This window comes from Lissotriton helveticus, chromosome 2_1 (genome assembly GCF_964261635.1).
Source record: "Lissotriton helveticus chromosome 2_1, aLisHel1.1, whole genome shotgun sequence".
In the NCBI taxonomy this organism is placed as follows: domain Eukaryota; kingdom Metazoa; phylum Chordata; class Amphibia; order Caudata; family Salamandridae; genus Lissotriton; species Lissotriton helveticus.
Window position 1 is genome coordinate 189,873,757 of NC_136059.1, and position 17,660 is coordinate 189,891,416.

Genomic DNA, 17,660 nt, shown 5'->3' on the forward strand with positions numbered 1-17,660 from the left:
ACATAGCATTAATTATACAGCAGATTTAGCTGCTACTGGACTTACTCGGGTCACGGACCGTTACCAGGGCCAGTGTCCAATTCCCAACCGGCCCCCTCGCACAAAACCGGCCCCCTGGCACAAAACCGGCCCCCACCCCATCCAGCCGACCGGGGGATTGCCCGGTGCCCGGACTTACCAGTCCGGGCCTGGCCCTTTCCTTTGCAAAGAAACTTGACAAATCAACACGCCCCTCTCCATCCAGCTCCCAGCCCGCTGGGGATGATCGCCTTAGCAACAACGACTGACTGGTTGTACTTTCTAGGTTTACTAATCACTGATTGTTGTCTGATGCTCTGGTAGCTTGGCCACCCTGCTTAACTGCAGGGGTGTATGCCGAGCTCTGCTATGCCCTCACGGGATAATTCCCTTTCTCCTTATGGTTTCCGCTCTGCCAAGTTGTGGGTTCCTGGGGTGGGAAGGGGTGGTATCTCAGCCTGATTGGGGGGTTGGAGTGGGTGTGGGGGTGGAGGGTCTTCTGGGGTCTGATTTGGGGGCAGGAGTGGGTGTGGGGCTTGGGTTCCTTTTGATGCTGCTGATTGGTTTGTTAGGGTGGGATTGCGGGGTGGTGGTTGAGACATTTGAAAAGCATCTGGGATTGTTTTTTGAGTTGCTATGATGGGAGGATTGAATGGGTGGGGGGGTTTTGGTATGTTACCTTTCGTTTAATATTTATTGGTTCTGTGTGGTCGGATCGCTTCACTGTACTGTATCCGATTTACCTTGCCTCTTGCTGTGGGCGCCTTCCTGGCTCCCTTGTCGGTGGGTGATCCCGCGCGGCTGCACACTATTTAGTTCTGTACAATGTCTGTCCTACTTGCACTGCGCCGCTTTTCATTCAGATATAGTATGACATTACTAACACCATGTTTTGGACCTGGAACATCCGCGGTCTGAACGATCAACGAAAAGCCAGGCTCATTCACTCTCACATGCAGCAACACAGGGTAGACATATGTTTCCTACAGGAGACGCACCTCTTGCCTGAGTCTGCCTCCAGACTCCGGTCGCGTTACTATGGAGAATCACTTTCCTTGTTTTATTCTTCTTACGCAAGGGGGGTCTCCATTTTGGTATGCAGGGGTCTCCCCTGGCAAACTACTCAGGCAAATAGGGACCCTGATGGTAGATACGTAATTCTGCACGGCTCCTTGTTGACTCAACCCATGACGATCGCTGCTGTGTACAGCCCTAACTCAGACGATCCTGATTTCTTTACTCACATTTGGCATCTTATCTCTTCCTTTGGCCCGGTGGTTATACTCTGGGGGGGGGGATTTTAATGTTACTCTTTCAGTGGAAATGGACTGTTCGGGTCATCATTCATCCCATCCGCGTGCTACCACTTTACTTCAGTCCATACTTACTGACAACTCGCTTTATGATGCCTGGCGTCATATGTGGCCCAACACCCGCGAGGGAACTTGCGTCTCGGGGGTTCGGGGATGCTGGTCACGCATTTATTTTTGGCTCGCCTTCCCGGATGTCTTTACCTGGCTTAACTCTGCCACTCATATTGCGCGTACCTTCTTGAATCATGCGCCAGTTCAAATCAGTCTTCGTCTCCCTCACTCCCCACAGTGAGCATTCACATGGTGACTCCCTCCGAAAGCGCTCCGCTACACAGTCTTCTGCGATGAGATCCAAACAGCCATCACCAATCATTTCAATCTAAATGTGGGTTCGGTAGACTCTCCTTCTGTACTTTAGAAGGCTTCAAAACAGTAATACCGGGCAAGTGTATTTCTAAACAGGCCGGTGTCCTCCGTTCAATCCGTACCACTCTGGCAAAGTTGGAAACTTAAATTAGGACTCTGGATGCCGCTCAGGCTGCACACCCCAGGCCTGAGACCCTCGCACTCTAAGACAAAAACACACTGAATTAACAGAAGTGGCTGATCGAGAGCTTTCCTTCCTGTACAGAGAGGTCCGAACCCATTGCTTCGGGGAGGGTGATCGTCCTGGAAAGACCTTAGCCAACCTCTTACGCCCTTCCCGTGCTGCGTCGTATATTACGGCTCTTAGTGATGGGGGTCCCACTAGAACCACCTCTCCTGAAGAAATTAAGGCCTGTTTCAAGGATTTTTACTCACAGCTCTATACTGCTGCCCCCCCCCCCCTTCGTGCGAGGCCTTCAAACAATATTTTTAGACTATCGCGCTTGTATGGCTGGAGGATTATCATCGGAAATTCTTAGATGAGCCTTTCACTAAGGAGGAGATACTTGCTGCCATAAATAGCTTGCCTGTCGACAAGGCTCCCGGTCTGGATGGTCTTCCAGCTTCTTTTTATAAAACGTATGCATCGCTTTTAGAACCACATTTGGCATCTATGTACAGTGATTCTTTTGATAATGGACTCTTTCCTCAGTCCCTACTTGAGGCCATGATAACGCTGTTACTCAAGCCAGACAAGCCAGCCGACTGTCGCGCCTCCTATTGCCCCCTCTCTTATTAATACTGACAATAAAATTTTCGCTAAATTAATTGCCTCTCGCCTTCTACTACTTATGCCTCTCATTGCTCTCCATGACCAGTTTGGTTACATTCCTGGCAGGGCCACCTCGCACAACCTCCGGACCATTTTCTCGGTGCTTCACCAGATCAACCCTAGTGTCCCCGCAGTTGCCGCTCTTCTAGACGGCACTAAGGCGTTCGACGTGCTTGAATGGCCCTTTTTATTTTTTCTCCTACCTCGCATCGGTTGTAGCAATATGTTTAGATGAAAGATATCTCTTCTTTATACTTGCCCCTCACCTCGCACCGAATTAATGGGCAGATATCGGATCCCATTTGCATTGAATGCGGCACCCGGCAGGGGTGCCCTCTATCACCTAATCTCTTCGCCATCGTAATGGAGCCTCTGGCGGCCAGACTCCGGCAGCATCACACTCAGAGGGGCATAGGTTTCTCGGCCCGCTCCCTCCGGGTCTCTATTTATGCGGACTACATAACTCTGTATGTTCACAACCCCAAGACAATCTTAGCCCTCTTGTATGTGAGATAATACTCTTTGGTGGGTTGTCTGGCATACAGGTGAATTGGAGCAAGTCTGTGCTGTTTCCCCTTACGGATGCCACCAGACCATTAATGCCAGACTTTCCCTTTATTTGGGCCTCCGGCCCCACCCACTTCCTGGGTATCTGGCTGAGTAGGGACTTGGACGACCTTTGGAGGTCTAACTTCGGGCGTGCGGTGGACTGGTTGGAATCCAAAATTCCGCATTGGAGTCGGCTTCCATTGTCTCTTGCTGGTTGCATAGCCATTGCTAAGATAGTCGTTCTGCCGAAATTCCTTTACCTTTTTTGAATATCCCTATCCTCCTCACTGCTAATTTCTTTTGCAAACTACGTCCTTTGATCATCTCGCTCGTCTGGGCCGGTAAACAACTGGCAGAAACGCGACCGCGACTGCGTCGACAGATAATTAATAGTGTTTTCTTTACCCTCCTGTTTTTCTTTTTGTTTAGGGTACATAGTTGTATATTGTGTATATATTGTAATTACCTGTTTTTGATTACTGTATATAGTCTGGTCACCTCCCCCCCCTTTTTTGTGATTCAATATTTTGTCCTTTGCAAAACTCATATCATTCATTGTTGGAAAAAAAAGAGTGTAGAAAACAGGTTAATAAATTGTTTCCTGTTTTAAAGTAGCGTTTGCTTAATTTATCCCTTAGTACCTTTTTGTTCTACTTCCTCATCCATGTGATGTTCCTTGCCCAGGTATGGGAGGGTAATGTGGGCAGAACCCCTGCTCATTACGTAGTATTCTGCACACTTTTTCAAGTGTGAGGGTCCCTTGTTCAAAGAGACAGCATTTGAATTGTCTATAAGTACTGTATATATTGGTAGGCATTTTTGGGTCACGAGATTGGGATGTGTGGTTTGCTTGTTTATTGTTTTATAATTTTGTGATTATTTTTTGTATTTCACACTGTTACCTATGCCGCACATCTTAAGTTAATTGTAACGTTTTCTCCTTTCATTATTGTTTGGATCGATATTTCATTGTGTATGACCTGTAGAACTCAAGTGGGGATATCGTTTTGCTTGGATGTCCTGACCGGCCTGATTGCTGTTTATGATTAATAAGTGTTATACGAAATATGTCAGAACCACATTTGGTAAGCTATACAGAAGAAGAGATTAATAGGTTGAAACAAACACCCTCTTTGTTAGGAGCGGATTTAAGTGGGAATAGACCACCAAGTTCCGACAAAGGAGAAAGATTAACCCAACTAAAAAAGAAAAATACACGGACACAGCTACACGCTGAAGTCCTATTAGGGTATTTAAAAACAAATACTATCCCTGTCGGACTACAAGTTAAAAATATTCCCGTTATCTTTCTCCAAGACAAACCGTATCTGTTGGACTTTAGTGGGGTGGGAACAAAGTGTTCCCAGGATTGGATTGTTTTATCAATTAATACTGCATTACGAATCAGTGAAGACGAGTTAAAAGAAATAGAAAGGTTAGAGGAAGAAATACTAGGAGATTCCACCATAGCGGATGCGAAAGGCCTACTGGAGAGTATTGGTAAAACATTAGCTGTTTCAAAACCAATACTGTTAATTTAAAGACCACTAAACTGAGTAGAGATATAAAAAACTTTACCGTAGAGCAAGTGTATCCCTACTTGAAAGAGGATTTCTTTAAAAACACTACTCCAGGGGCATTGAATCCCCAATATAAGGGAAGATCAAGGACAAGGTTTCTCACATTTTCTGACTCCTCGTCTGATTCAGACCAAAGCGGAGGAGCATATTATCAACCATATCAACAATATCCACCCTTTTTGCAATACCCCCAAGGCCCGCCACCTTTTTTAGGCAGAGGGGGACGCCGAGGCAGGGGGTTCAGAAGAAGATGGGGGCCACCCCAGTTTCAACAATTTCAGCCCTTCCCACAACCCCCACCGACACAGGACCAGAACCTGTTTCGAACAAGACAACGGGTCTACATGCGGTAGAAAGAACAAATAGCCTGGGGAACGAGCCATTGATGTCTTCCACAATGAGTGACACAGAGATTATTCCAATTTATAACCTGTCTAAAGAGCCTCTATCATCTATAGAACTGAAAGTCCTACAGAAAGGTCTTTCCTTTGTTCCATTACTAGTTCAAGACCCCGTTGATACTAAGACTGAAGTCTTACAGTTTTTAAGAAAGATCAGATTGAAAGTATTCTTTTCTGAACAAGAGGAGAATGTTGAGTATAATGTAAGTGGTTTGAGAGTCAAATCGACCTTTTGTCCTGATAGTGCAAGTATGCCTGACGAAATTGTGTTGTTTGAGAATCAGGTCCTCAAGGAAATAGACAATTTGAATGATAAGAAACTCTCCTTTAAGTCTAATTTCAGTAAAGAAGAACGGTTAGCCTTGGACAAACTAGCTAACAATCCCCTAACAGTAATAAAACCAGCTGATAAAGGTGGGGGGATCGTTGTATGGGACTGTAATGATTATGACAAAGAGGTATTAAGACAGTTGGGTAATTGTGCACATTATCGCCAAATATCAGATAGCCCAGCGAGTAACCTAAGGGCCAGGATTTTACATCTCACTACACAAGCCCTAGATGCCGGTTTCTTGAGCAAAAAAGAATATGAATACTTAAATACCTCTATGCTGAAAACTCCCAATTTGTATGTATTACCCAAAATACATAAGGATGTTGTTAACCCTCCTGGTCGGCCGATTATTGCGGCATGTGGATCAATGCTTGAGCCTCTAGCTAAATACATTGATACGTTTCTTAAACCTTTTGTTTGTAAAACACAGGCCTACATCAGAGATACCATGGATTTTATCCACAAGGTGGAGGGCTCGGTGTTCGATAGAGACCAACAGTTGTTGGTCTCTTTCGACATCGAGAGCCTCTACACCAACATCCCTCAGGATGAAGCACTCCTTGTGATGGAACTGGTACTCGATAAAAGGAATAGACCCCATCAGGTGCCAACCAAATTCATTATCGAACTGGCTAAAATTTGTTTAAAAAACAGCTTCTTCTCCTTCAAAGGGGTCCTTTATCTGCAATTAAAAGGAGTGGCTATGGGGTGTTGTTTTGCCCCAGAAATTGCCAACCTCGTGATGGACCAATTTGAGACTAGATATGTCCTTGGTGGAGCGAACCCATTTCTACATTGCTTGTCGAGATGGGTTCGCTTCATCGATGACATTTTCTTGATATGGAATGGGAATAAAGAAGACCTAGACCGATTCCATGAATGGCTAAACGTTTGCACCCCGGACCTTAAATTCACAATGAATTGCAGCAATGAAAAAATTAACTTTCTGGATGTATGGATCTTAGAGAACGGTGGTATACTAGAAGTTAGCCTTTTTACTAAGCCCACGGACAGAAATACCTTACTAGATTTCTCTAGTGGACACCCCAGGAGTGTTAAAGAGAATTTGCCATATGGGCAATTTTTGCGTATTAGGCGCAATTGCACCAACAAGAAGGATTATTTTGACAATGCGGAAATCCTTGTGAATAAATTATGTTCTAGAGGGTACCCGAGGAAATTAGTGAAAGCCGCCCTTAAAAGGGTGTGGTTTACACCTCGGGAGACTTTATTGACCCCTAAAGAAGGAAAAAGTGAGAAAACTGCCATGACCTGTGTCCTAACATTTAATGTTAAGGCTAACAAAATCAAACAAATCATTTCAAGAAACTGGAGAATCATTGACCATCTTGAGATTCCTCCACCACTGTTTTCTTTCCGCAAAGGAAAGAATATTAAACAACACCTTGTCAGAGCTAGTAGAGAGCCCAAGATTAAAAAAGATACCAGGAATTTGCTAGGCCTGCCGGCCGTAATAGGACATTTTCGTTGTATGAACTGTACTATGTGCCCTAATTCTAAAGATTTAAAAAGCATTGATGTGAATGGCCAGAACCACACCATGCGTTCATTTTCAAACTGTAACACAAAGAACGTTGTGTATGTGGTTCTTTGTCCTTGTAATTTAGCCTACATAGGACAAACAACACAAGCCATCAAAATGCGAATAGGCCAACATAAATCGAGAATTAGATGTAAGACTAGTGGGGCTCCACTAGTGCAACACTACATAGAATGTGGACACAATGAAGAGGACCTAACTTGGGCAGTACTTGTAGTGGTGACAGCAAAAAACAGAGGAGAGCTAGAACGGAAGTTAAACTGTACAGAAGCTAGACTAATTGAAAGATACCACACTGCGACCAGGGGTCTCAATGACCGTGATGAATTGTGGGCATTAATTTAATGCTGTTCATTAATGCTGACTGGATCCGTGGATGAGTACCCCTGATGATTCCCTTTTTGTCAGGGGAGCTCTCTTTGGGCCCAGTCTGTCAAGAGTAGTTACAGGAATGGAATAGCATATGCAATGAGTATTCTTATGTAATATAGATCCTTATTTGACCATGATCGTCGAAACTTGTTGCTTTTGGTTGTTCGTGGATTGTATGTATGTATTGCGACTTATATAGCGCACGTATCACCCGAAGGTATCAAGGCGCTTGCTTAGGGAACCCGTCCTGGTATTCCCCTGTGAGATACCCCGGCAGGGTATCCACAAGGTGAAAGCCAGGCATCCCGCCGCGAGGGGCCGTAGTGGAGATTAAGCAAGCTATTGCCCAGAGTCGCAGAGTGTGACCCCGTGAGTCGAGTAGGCACCGGAGCGAGAATTGTCAAGTCCGTGGAATTTTTGAGCCCGAGACCCGCCGAGGCGGGGAATCGAACCCACGGTGTCATTTGTATCATGTATTATTCTTTGTTAGATACATCGTGATTCCAGTTCTTGTGTGGAGATTGTTAGCCCAGATGCGTCGATGCAATGCCCCTCCTCTTTTAAAATAATGCACAATTTTAGGTGTTGGTATTATTTTCATTTTTATTTTAATTATTGCCTTCCTTTTTCTTTTTTCGAGTGGATGTGTGTACATTTACAGGGTAGACGAGAGTCCCAAAGAGATATGACGCTCCCGTGTAGTCCGTTGTCTTTCCTTTCAAGACAACCCCCAGTCCTGTTTCTATGCCTGTGATTCCAGCGCGCAGACCAGAACGTCCCCTTACACGCTCTTTTTAATGACGCTGCGCGCCCTGACCGCGAGATTGTCTCCCGATTAATGGACGGCGGAGCTTTGAAACGAAGACTGAATGTCTCCCTAAACCGCGTGTGACCTGGGGGATTTGTAGCAACAGAGGTAGGCATGCTTGATCGTCACCTCGCATGTAGATCTTTAGTGTAGACCTGAATAATGTCTGTGCACACGTAGGTAGTAACTGCGGATTGTGTTTCGCTTGTGTTCTTTTTAATCCTGACTGCAGGTAACCCTGTTGACCTTTTTTGAGGGCGTGTAAATAGTCGAGGTGTGCAAGCACCCACGAAATAATCTATCCCCTCCACCGAGAACTGATATTTGTGAAGGTATGCTAGAACCTCGTATGTGGCATGATTTGCTTTAATTACCGATGGTATTGTGTAGTCCATATAGTTAATAGATCTGATTTTTGGCTCTCTCTCTATATACCTTCCAGGAGAGTTTGAACTGATTGACCTATAGGAAGAGGTCGGCTGTACCCCTCAGGGTGGTGCCTCTGCACTTCCTTCTTGGGGGGGGCACCTGTACTTCATTTGGCAGGTATTTAGAACCTTGTGGCGGCTGCCTGTGTTTAATTGAAGTGGTCTACTTATCCCTGATTGCATGCCCTCTGATATCTGTCTATAGGCACATGGTGGATAGAAGAATGTGTCCGTGGTGATCGGGTTTCTATAATCTGTGTATTCCTTTTCACCTGTGTGAAGATTTAGCTTTTTTGTTTTTTTTGCTTTTTCGCTTATAAATAAGGCGTGGTTTTGACACTGTTACTTTCACGTTTTTAACCTTCTGGTGGTCATTGCATCGGTACAAATGGGTGAGTTTTTTCTTGCGGCATAGTGTGTTTTTAGGAATTATATAAATTGTATCTGTGTATATATTTTCCAGTACCCTTGTCCTGATGAAGCCACAAGAAACTACTGGCGGAAACGCGACCGCGACTGCGTCGACAGATAATTAATAGTGTTTTCTTTACCCTCCTGTTTTTCTTTTTGTTTAGGGTACATAGTTGTATATTGTGTATATATTGTAATTACCTGTTTTTGATTACTGTATATAGTCTGGTCACCTCCCCCCCCTTTTTTGTGATTCAATATTTTGTCCTTTGCAAAACTCATATCATTCATTGTTGGAAAAAAAAGAGTGTAGAAAACAGGTTAATAAATTGTTTCCTGTTTTAAAGTAGCGTTTGCTTAATTTATCCCTTAGTACCTTTTTGTTCTACTTCCTCATCCATGTGATGTTCCTTGCCCAGGTATGGGAGGGTAATGTGGGCAGAACCCCTGTTCATTACGTAATACAGGTGAATTGGAGCAAGTCTGTGCTGTTTCCCCTTACGGATGCCACCAGACCATTAATGCCAGACTTTCCCTTTATTTGGGCCTCCGGCCCCACCCACTTCCTGGGTATCTGGCTGAGTAGGGACTTGGACGACCTTTGGAGGTCTAACTTCGGGCGTGCGGTGGACTGGTTGGAATCCAAAATTCCGCATTGGAGTCGGCTTCCATTGTCTCTTGCTGGTTGCATAGCCATTGCTAAGATAGTCGTTCTGCCGAAATTCCTTTACCTTTTTTTGAATATCCCTATCCTCCTCACTGCTAATTTCTTTTGCAAACTATGTCCTTTGATCATCTCTCTTGTCTGGGCCGGTAAACAACCTAGAGTCGCGTATGATATTCTCACTCTTCCTATGTCCGTGGGGGTTTGGGTGCTCCTAATTTTAAGCTATACGCCCTATGCGGTCAGGAGAGTTTTCTGCATTTCTGGATCCATCCCTCTCCTTATCAACCGCACGTGGCTGTGGAGACTGACATCGCGTCCCCCTGGCCATAGGCCATGGCCTTATTTTCCCTGGCGAGTCACTCGCATGCGGAAGAAGACACGTTAAGACATTGTGTTGGGCCTGGTCCGGACTATGCCGACTCTCCAACTTCCCGTTACTATCGGCTAATGCCATGCCAATCGTGCGTCATCCTGCCTTTCCCCCTCTTCAGCCATCTGGCATGTCTAAACATGCATCACACTTGTCGACCTGTCAACTTTGGCAGATCTATATCTCGGAGACACCTTCTATTCTCTTCCCGCCGCTTCTGGTCCGCTGGACACTCTTTTGTTCTATCATTTGCGCGCTATATGCCAGGAGTTACATCCTACGTTCCCCCAGCCTCCACTCACGATGCCTGCCCTTGATTTCATGTACACATCACGACTCCTCACAAAATAGTCACTAAATGATATGCCTTCATGTAGTCGTCCACTTCCATCTCCACAGAACGGGTGCGCGTGGCGTGGCGTGGGGCGAGGACTTGGGCATGGACATCGCCCAGGCTGACTGGCTCTACTGCTGCAATCAGACGAAGAAACCATCACCCAGCTACCGGCTTTGTCTCATTCATTTCAAGTATTTACAAAGGTTATATCGCACTCCTGCCCAGCTTCACAAATTAGGACTCATACCCAGTGATAGTTGCATGCACTGTGCTGCCCCAGCTACAGACTTTGCTAATCTAGCATGGCTGTGCCCCAAGGTGTTGGAGTTCTGGCAGGCGGTATGCACCACTATCTCTGAGATTACCCCCATGCCTGTGCAGCCTGACACTACGTTGTGTCTGCTGGGCTTTGTAAAATTCTGCCCGGATGCTTCTCACCGCCTGATTGCAATACTGCTTGTCTAGGCTAGGCGTAGGGTGGCCATGTGCTGGGGTCACAGACAAGTGCCCAGGTTCGCTCACTGGCTTGAGAACGCCTCAAGATGCCAGACCTTGCTATCGGAATTCTGGGACTTACACCCTGCGAGGTCTTGCCCAATTGACATATGGGGACCTTTGGTGAAATACCTTCTTTCCCGAAATCCTTTGAGCCGTGCTGCCTCTCCTGTGCTCCCTGCTGGCACCCCGCCCGCGGCAGCCGGCGGTGCTGGTCAGTAACTACCTGCCTCTATCCCTCTGTCTCTCCTGTTCGCTGCACTCGTCACCATCACTGCGGCTGTGCCACGCCTCCTTTAGGGTGGGAATTATCATGTTAATTTTGTTTCCATGGCAGTGCCTCATGGAATTTGTCTCTTGCATGTTGGGAATGTCTTTACATTTTCGTTATTCGACTCAAAATGTGCTGTGTTTGTCGTTCCGATCTGATGCAAACTGTATTTTGACTGCATTGAACTTGTCAATAAAGGTTTTGAAAAGAAAAAAAGAAAAAAAAGAAATGACACCCATTTGAGCAACAAGAAACTCTAAAAAGATATGTAAACTGCTGGAAGGCACCAGAAATGGAGGAGTGTTAGTGACCATGCAATTTGATTGTAGTTAAACAAATGTGTAATCATGATATTAACAGACTGCAGGATTGGTGATGTGAACAGATCAGTAGGATTAAATAATTTCTGGAAAATGTAATTATGAACTACAGCATAAAGTACAAACAAAAGCTGCATTGCTGATTTCGATTACCTTTGGGAGCTCGATGCACACATGTGAAGGTCAGGGAGTTAGACCTGAGCTGATGGCTATAGAGCAACATTAAATTGTGCCAAGGCAGGTGAACTGCTTTGCAAAAGTAGCCTTATAATGTGTTTAATTTTCAGCCATTTATGACATTTCATATCCAATATAAAATTGCATTCTGGGACATGTAGTATAACTTTTCTTTGTACTGTTGACTAAAAAGCCAGACCTTCCTGAATATGTTTGATACGACAGATTATGCAATGATAAATTCAAGTTGTTTTAAAGACAAGAAGACATGGAATGTATTCCGTTATTGAAACATAATGCTCCGCATATTGTGTACTCATGAGAGAGCCCATTTGTACATGTTGCTGACACGACAGCTTTGAGGACACATCTTTGGTTCTTTAAAGCATGCATATGCTTTATTCTGAGAAAGAATTAACTCAGCATGTTCTTATTGCCTGTGCATGGCCCCTTATTACCTAATTATCTCCTCTAGGTCTCCTGGTTATTAGAGTACGCCGTTCTCCCTTCCTGCACATATAACATCACAGACAGGTCACTGCCCTTATATATAGGTGCTACTGCTTGCAATCCTTGCTACATCTGTGGCATCTCTCACCTTTCTGGGAGTTGCAGAAGGATCCTGTTATTGGGGGCATACACATGCGTACGGACTGGCTCAGAGTTCTGCTGACCGCTTCGGCCAGGTGGAGCCAGCCGCGGGGGATCGATTGCTCCACAGTGGCGGTTCTCACCCCTCAGAGCAGAGCAAGTTTTCCTCTAGACCAGCCAATGGCACCAGACTAGGCTGCAGGATCATGCACTCTGTCCCCGCAGTACCTACTCCAACAGAATGAGGAGGTGCTACATTACACCGGGGATTCAGAATTAGAGGTCGAGGATCTCCTGTCACTGGCTCCTTCTTCTTCTGGGCTCACCCCGAGGCCTCCGCAGTGTATTGTATCAATATGGTGACCAAAATTACATCAGGGAGCATTCCCCAAAGGAATTGGTAGTTTATGAAAGACACAGGACCTTGTACCTTGATATCAGAGGAAGAGATATGAATTATAAAAGGAATGACATTACAGAAAGCTGCCAGGCTCTGAAGCTGTGAAAATCACAAACCTGGGGGCGAGGTTGCAGTGATAAGGCACCAGACCACCACTCCAGCAGCGGCCGCAAGTACGCTGGGAGGCAATCTGGGTGATCATTACGCTGCTGGGTCTCGTACAGCCCAAGAGATACAATGCGGTAGGAGTTACAGCACTGGCAGCAGGCTCCCAGTTGCGCTGTCAGGCTTCTAAAGTTAAACTATGCTGCACCTGCGGCCTACAAGTCTGGGTATCACAAAGTGTACCCTGCAAGGCTTTCTCAGTAGTAGCGATTGTGGAATGGCGCTCATGACATCCTGAGTTAATCGGAAGTGCTGCGCCGGAGTGCCAGTTGAATATCATGTTATACTTTGTAGGCAGCTGAGCGAGTTGTTGACTCAGACCCCAAGCCTGCCAAAAGCAGTGCAGACATGCTGCTGCCAGCTAACAGGCTTTACTCTGTCAGTGTGGTTTATTTAGCAGCACCCAGCTCCAGCGCTGGAGACCCACTATAAATAAGTCCTTGAGGAGAAAAAACTGTTTTTCTCCTCAAAAAAGACCTAGCAAAGAACAAAAATAAGGACATTTTCAGAATTGTCAGTGAATTCTCCTCTCCTATAGCGGTGGCCAAGTCATTCATCCCTACTGAGGCATGGACGGACAGTTTGGCCACCTATTTCCATGACAAGATTAAAAATATTCAGGAGACCTTCCCGCTGAGCGACAGTGGAGAGTCAGACTTCTCCTTAACTCATGTGAGAGAACCGTCTTTGAATCAGTTTCTATTGGTTCCCTTGGAGAAATCATTAGAAATCATGAAAGGCCTTAAATCCAGCTCTCCCTCTGACCCATGCTCGGCCAGCATTATAGCATCAATCGTGGAGATTATCAATCCTGCGGTTAACCAGATCCTTAACCTGTCTTTGCAGTCGGGCCTGGTCCCCGATAGGTGGTAAAGGCAAAAATTATTCCCCTATTAAAAAAAACAACTTTGGACCCAGAATTGGCCTCTAATTACAGGCCAATACATTTGCTTCTTTTTTTTTCTAAGGCCTTAGAAAAAGTCGAGAACCAGGTCACTACCACTTTTGTTGAAACAAATTCAATTCTCCACCAGAGTCAGTCTGGTTTCAGGGTGAACTTTAGCACTGAAACAGCACTGCTGGTAGTGTCGGAAGCCATAAAGAAAGTTTTGGATAAAGGCGGAAAGGCTGCATTGATATTATTGCACTTATCTGCGGCCTTTGATACCGTCCCCCATGACCAACTCCTGGCGAGACTTAAAGGAATGCGGTTTTGGGGGTACGGTACTCAACTGGTTTGACTCCTTTCTAAAAGACCGCAATCAAATAGTTTGGACCCCGCCTTTTGGGGCCCCCATCCCCACTTTGGTGGCGGGAGTTCCACAGGGCTCAATGTTGAACCCCACCCTTTTTAATATATAGATGGCACCACTAGCATCTTTGGCCGAGGCTCATGGAGCAAAAATTGTGTTGTATGCGGATGACACACAGCTTCTCTTCACCTGCGATAAAGACTCAGATTTTATAGGAGATAGGATTAACTTCTGTCTGACTGAAGTGTTCTCCTGGCTACATGCTAATCAGCTTAAATGTATTCCCGAAAAGTCGGAGATCATTTTCTTCGGCCACCCCCCAGCAGTGTATGGCGTATTTGGGGGCCAGCTGATATGTCTCTCCCTTCCACTTCCGTCATAACAGTGAAAAATCTAGGGGTGACGCTGGACGAGAACCTCTCTATGCAGGCCCAGATTTAGGCAGTGGTTGGCTCTTGCTTTGCCATGTTAAAGATGCTAAAGCAGTTCCTGCCTCTCCTGCCTATCATTCATAGAAAAACAGTAGTCCAAGATATGATAGTCTATAGGTTGGACTACGTGAACATACTGTACCTAGGGTTGCCGGAGTATCTATTGTTAAGGCTGCAACTGGCCCAGAATGTGGCAGCCAGAGCAATTCTCATGCTGGGCCCAAGAGCACTGACGTCAACATGTTTGCAATCAATGCATTGCCTCCCAGAACGCAAGAGGATCCATTTTAAGGCCATGGATTTTAAGGCTCTCCGCGGCATAGGTGCCGGGTACATCATGAAGAGAGTCCAGTTCTACTCCCCTTGCCGTACATTAAGGTCCTCAACACTTCAGTTGGCACATGCCCCTAAATACCACCGAGCGCGGATAGGGTGGGGGCGCTCCTTCCAGGTTCAGGTGGTGCAACTGTGGCACAATCTACAGGTGGAATTAAGTCTAACACAAGATCTCCTAGCATTAAGGAAATCACTGAAAACCTGGCTATTCCAGCAATAACCATGGTTCTCACACTACATAGCAAACTGTTTATTCTCATGCCTCAGAGCTGTGACACTCTATTGAGTAGCTGTGCACTTATAAGTACCCATTTAACATAACATAACATAAGGAGGCGCTATAATTGCATGACATTGCATTTTAGTGCGGAGATGTGGACCACCACACTGAAATGCTTTAATCTACTGCATTATGAGTAGTACTTGGCTGGGCTGGTCACATGACTGTGATTTACTTGCTGTTGGTCTTTGGGTATTCCTCTCAGTAAGAAAAAAGGGGATTAGGTGTTGGCAGACTTGGCCAGCCTGCCAGGATGGCTGGGGCAGAGCTGTCCCCTGCCCACCTACAGTTCAACATTTTCACTGGGCTCGATGGTGACCAGCTCCCAATTGATGACGACTGTAGGAAGCTGGCTCTGTATATATTATACCAAAGTGAGGTATAGTGTGCACAGAGTCCAGTGGATCCCCAAAGGTAGGCAGAGGTAAAAGTAGATAGTACCTTACTCTCTATTTGTGGTTGTGTTGTCGAGCAGTAAGGCCTTATCAGAGGGTAGTGTTAAGTATTTATTGTACACACTCAGGCAAGGAATGATTTCACACACTCAAGGACTGAACTCAGACCAATTTGTTTGTATAAAAATATTATTTAGTTGTGGTTTCTTTTTCTAGAACCAAGCCAGGCCTGGTACAGGTATGTATAGCAATACTTTGTAGAAATATATGCAATCAAATGACAGTACAAATGCAGTGAATCAATATACAGTTGGATTACTTTGTAATTACTATTCCTGCTCAGTCAGGTATCGCAAGATACCAGGCTGGTAAATTCCTGTGGGAAGGAAGAACATGGCTAATGTTTCTGCAAATTTGTGTCAGTTTTATAATGTACTCATGAGCAACTATTTAGTTCTCTGAAAGCAGAACTGGGGTTTACGGGTCCATGGGTAAGAGTAGGTTTACAGTGTGGCAGCAAGTTGCCCCACCAGTGGCACCGAGGCGACCAGGTGCGGAGTGCCCGGTCCATATGTTAGCCAATGGGCTAGCATGGCTGTGGGAGTGGTGGACTGCGGCAAGCAGGCCACCAAGTTGGATAAACGAGGACTCCTAGGGTTAGGGACAACACGGAAGCATAATGGCCCACACAAGATCTACACCACCAGTGGCACAGAGGCGGCTGGGTGTAGGATGCAGTCCCAGCTGTGGTTGCACACATCGGTCAAGGATTCCTCTGAATCGGACAGTGGCTGTAGGCGAATGAGATCTCAAGGATTTGCTGCTTTTGGGCCTGCTGCGTTCGATGACGGAATCAGTCGGACAGTTGTGGCTGGTTCCTCTGGACTGCTTTGCCTTCGGTTAAGGTGAGATCTTCAGTTGACGACTGCATGTTGGTTTTTAGGAGCTTGATTGTCGGCTGTCACTATGATCCAGGCTTGGATCACTGGTGGGACCTCCTTGAGAGTTTCATTCACTCCTGCTCGGGCTCGAGTTGTCAGGTACAGAGTGACGGTGACCAACGGAGTCGGCCAAAGTCAATGAGCAAGTCCGATGCTCACAGTTGACAAAAGTCCTTTTAGGATTTGAAGGCAGGGTGAGTTCTCTGGGTTTTTGAGGACTGCCGACTGCAGGACACACCAAAGTTATTTTGGAGGAGTCTGAGGTTGGGAAAGGCCGGTAGGGCTGGGGCCAAGTCAGTAGTTGTCCTCCTCGTTGCATGGCTTTTCGGTCCTTCTTCTTCTTTTCTCCTATTCGGCTCTGGTCTGAGGAGGCAAAGTTTGGGGTTGCCCCTAACTTCTAAATTTTGGGGTGTTACTGGTAGGGACAGGTCGGGCCAATGGGTTTTTCCCCTATGTCTTCGATTTCACTGTCTGGGGAGGTGTTCCGTGTATTGCAAACGCAGTTTGGGTGTCCGACAGTGGACTTGCTTGCGGCCAAGGGCAATGCTTAGCTGCCCCACTTCTGCAAGATTATTCCCTGTACAGAGGCATGGCGAGTGGATGTGATGTCATTTAAGTTACCAGACATCCTGCTTTACGCATTTCCGCTGATCCATTTGATTGCCCAGGTTCTGTGCAAGGTATTTGTTCTTCTGATTGTGCTGGGCTGAGCTCACTGCTTGTTGTATAATCTTCTGAGGGAGCTGGCCATTCAGGAGTGTTGGGTGATTCCTAATCTTCCTTATAAGCTGAGGGATTTGTAACTTCCTGCGGGGGTTGTGGGTTGGCTCCATCTTCAGGCCTTGATCTTGAGAGGGTGAGACTCTTGTTCCGTGGCTAGATGAGGAAATGGTTGATTTTCTTCAGGGTTCCAGACATCTGGCGACTCTTCAATCTTATTCCCGACATTGGGGGTCCTTTTCTAGGTGGTGTGTTTCTAAAGGCCTAGAGTCTGGTTCAGTGGACCCGTCCTAGGTGCTGGATTTTCTGTTGGATAGCTTTACATTGGGCCTAGCTCTTTCTATATTTCGGGCTCAGTTGACAGCTTTGCGGGTGTTCTGCAGTCCTCATTTGGATTGGCTGGATCCATTGGTGGCCCGGTTGATACGAAGTTGTTTTCTTCAAGGTCCTAGAGTGATTTGTCCTGCCCCAGCCTTGGATCTCCCGTTAGTGTTACAGGCCCTTCAGGTGGCTCCTTTTAAGCCGTTGGGTTCTGTGG